Consider the following 2,500-nt stretch of genomic DNA (forward strand, 5'->3'; position numbering starts at 1 on the left):
TTGTACGACCAGGATGGGATTCGAACCCATGCGTGCAGAGCACATTGGATTAGCAGTCCAACGCCTTAACCACTCGGCCACCTGGTCCATGTTACTCCGATAATAATGAATTAACTCCTATGACAATTAGAAAGTTCGACAAAAAAACTTCTACGACCAGGATGGGATTCGAACCCACGCGTGCAGAGCACATTGGATTAGCAGTCCAACGCCTTAACCACTCGGCCACCTGGTCCATATTACTCTCGATAATAATGAATTTACTCCTATGGCAATTAGAAAGTTCGACAAAAAAACTTCTACGACCAGGATGGGATTCGAACCCACGCGTGCAGAGCACATTGGATTAGCAGTCCAACGCCTTAACCACTCGGCCACCTGATCGATTACTCTTGATAATAATGAAATAACTCCTATGACAATTAGAAAGTTCGACAAAAAAAACTCTACGACCAGGATGGGATTCGAACCCACGCGTGCAGAGCACATTGGATTAGCAGTCCAACGCCTTAACCACTCGGCCACGTGGTCCATGTTACTCCTGATAATAATGAATTAACTCCTATGACAATTAGAAAGTTCGACAAAAAAAACTTCCACGACCAGGATAGGATTCGAACCCACGCGTGCAGAGCACATTGGCTTAGCAGTCCAACGCCTTAACCACCCGCCCACGCGGTCCATGTGAGGCTCGATAATAATGAAATAACCTCTATGACAATTAGAAAGTTCGACAAAAAAAATTCTACGACCCGGATGGGATTCGAACCCACGCGTGCAGAGCACATTGGATTAGCAGTCCAACGCCTTAACCACTCGGCCACCTGATCGACGTTACCTTGGATAATAATGAAATAACCGCTATGACAATTAGAAAGTTTGACAAAAAAAAGTTGTACGACCAGGATGGGATTCGAACCCACGCGTGCAGAGCACATTGCATTAGCAGTCCAACGCCTTAACCACTCGGCCACCTGGTCCATGTTACTCCTGATAATAATAAATTAACTCCTATGACAATTAGAAAGTTCGACAAAAAAACTTCTACGACCAGGATGGGATTCGAACCCACGCGTGCAGGGCACATTGGATTAGCAGTCCAACGCCTTAACCACTCGGCCACCTGGTCCATATTACTAACGATAATAATGAATTTATTCCTATGGCAATTAGAAAGTTCGACAAAAAAACTTCTGCGACCAGGATGGGATTCGAACCCACGCGTGCAGAGCACATTGGATTAGCAGTCCAACGCCTTAACCACTCGGCCACCTGGTCCACGTTACTCCCGATAATAATGAATTTACTCCTATGACAATTAAAAAGTTTGACAAAAAAACTTCTACGACCAGGATGGGATTCGAACCCACGCGTGCAGAGCACATTGGATTAGCAGTCCAACGCCTTAACCACTCGGCCACCTGATCCATGTTACTCTCGATAATAATGAATTAACTCCTATGACAATTAGAAAGTTCGACAAAAAAAACTTCTACGACAAGGATGGGATTCGAACCCACGCGTGCAGAGCACATTGGATTAGCAGTCCAACGCCTTAACCACTCGGCCACCTGGTCCCCGTTACTCCAGATAATAATGAATTTACTCCTATGACAATTAAAAAGTTCGACAAAAAAAACTTCTACGACCAGGATAGGATTCGAACCCACGTGTGCAGAGCACATTGGATTAGCAGTCCAACGCCTTAACCACTCGGCCACGTGGTCCATGTGAGGCTCGATAATAATGAAATAACCTCTATGACAATTAGAAAGTTCGACAAAAAAATTCTACGACCAGGATGGGATTCGAACCCACGCGTGCAGAGCACATTGGATTAGCAGTCCAACGCCTTAACCACTCGGCCACCTGATCGACGTTACCATGGTTAATAATGAAATAACCGCTATGACAATTAGAAAGTTTGACAAAAAAAAGTTGTACGACCAGGATGGGACTCGTCCACTTGGTCCATGTGAGGCTCGATAATAATGAAATAACCTCTATGACAATTAGAAAGTTCGACAAAAAAATTCTACGACCAGGATGGGATTCGAACCCACGCGTACAGAGCACATTGGATTAGCAGTCCAACGCCTTAACCACTCGGCCACCTGGTCCATGCTACTCCCGATAATAATGAATTAACTCCTATGACAATTAGAAAGTTCGACAAAAAAACTTCTACGACCAGGATGGGATTCGAACCCACGCGTGCAGAGCACATTGGATTAGCAGTCCAACGCCTTAACCACTCGGCCACCTGGTCCATATTACTCTCGATAATAATGAATTACTCCTATGGCAATTAGAAAGTTCGACAAAAAAACTTCTACGACCAGGATGGGATTCGAACCCACGGTGCAGAGCACATTGGATTAGCAGTCCAACGCCTTAACCACTCGGCCACCTGGTCCATGTTACTCTCGATAATAATGAAATACCTCTATGACAATTAGAAAGTTCGACAAAAAAATTCTACGACCAGGATGGGATTCGA

General features: G+C 44.8%; 10 non-coding genes across 10 annotated transcripts in view; all 10 read right to left on the reverse strand.

Moving 5' to 3' along the window:
* Window positions 1–5: 5 nt before the first annotated feature.
* On the reverse strand, window positions 6–87 carry Trnas-gcu. The gene has a single exon. It is a non-coding gene; the product is annotated as a tRNA-Ser (tRNA).
* A 66-nt stretch (window positions 88–153) lies between these two features.
* Trnas-gcu lies at window positions 154–235 on the reverse strand. Its single transcript has one exon. It is a non-coding gene; the product is annotated as a tRNA-Ser (tRNA).
* Window positions 236–302: 67 nt separating this feature from the next.
* Window positions 303–384, reverse strand: Trnas-gcu. The gene has a single exon. It is a non-coding gene; the product is annotated as a tRNA-Ser (tRNA).
* A 663-nt stretch (window positions 385–1,047) lies between these two features.
* Trnas-gcu lies at window positions 1,048–1,129 on the reverse strand. The gene has a single exon. It is a non-coding gene; the product is annotated as a tRNA-Ser (tRNA).
* A 67-nt stretch (window positions 1,130–1,196) lies between these two features.
* On the reverse strand, window positions 1,197–1,278 carry Trnas-gcu. Its single transcript has one exon. It is a non-coding gene; the product is annotated as a tRNA-Ser (tRNA).
* Window positions 1,279–1,345: 67 nt separating this feature from the next.
* Trnas-gcu lies at window positions 1,346–1,427 on the reverse strand. The gene has a single exon. It is a non-coding gene; the product is annotated as a tRNA-Ser (tRNA).
* A 366-nt stretch (window positions 1,428–1,793) lies between these two features.
* Trnas-gcu lies at window positions 1,794–1,875 on the reverse strand. Its single transcript has one exon. It is a non-coding gene; the product is annotated as a tRNA-Ser (tRNA).
* A 163-nt stretch (window positions 1,876–2,038) lies between these two features.
* Trnas-gcu lies at window positions 2,039–2,120 on the reverse strand. Its single transcript has one exon. It is a non-coding gene; the product is annotated as a tRNA-Ser (tRNA).
* Window positions 2,121–2,187: 67 nt separating this feature from the next.
* Trnas-gcu lies at window positions 2,188–2,269 on the reverse strand. The gene has a single exon. It is a non-coding gene; the product is annotated as a tRNA-Ser (tRNA).
* Window positions 2,270–2,481: 212 nt separating this feature from the next.
* Trnas-gcu overlaps window positions 2,482–2,500 on the reverse strand; it is an 82-nt gene continuing 63 nt past the window's right edge. The window contains exon 1 of the tRNA in view: window positions 2,482–2,500. This exon is cut by the window's right edge and continues 63 nt beyond it. This is a non-coding gene — a tRNA (tRNA-Ser).

The sequence above is a fragment of the Ctenocephalides felis genome, unplaced genomic scaffold, assembly GCF_003426905.1.
Source record: "Ctenocephalides felis isolate EL2017-DRISC unplaced genomic scaffold, ASM342690v1 CF-g0.4_SCAFFOLD_00845, whole genome shotgun sequence".
NCBI lineage: Eukaryota > Metazoa > Arthropoda > Insecta > Siphonaptera > Pulicidae > Ctenocephalides > Ctenocephalides felis.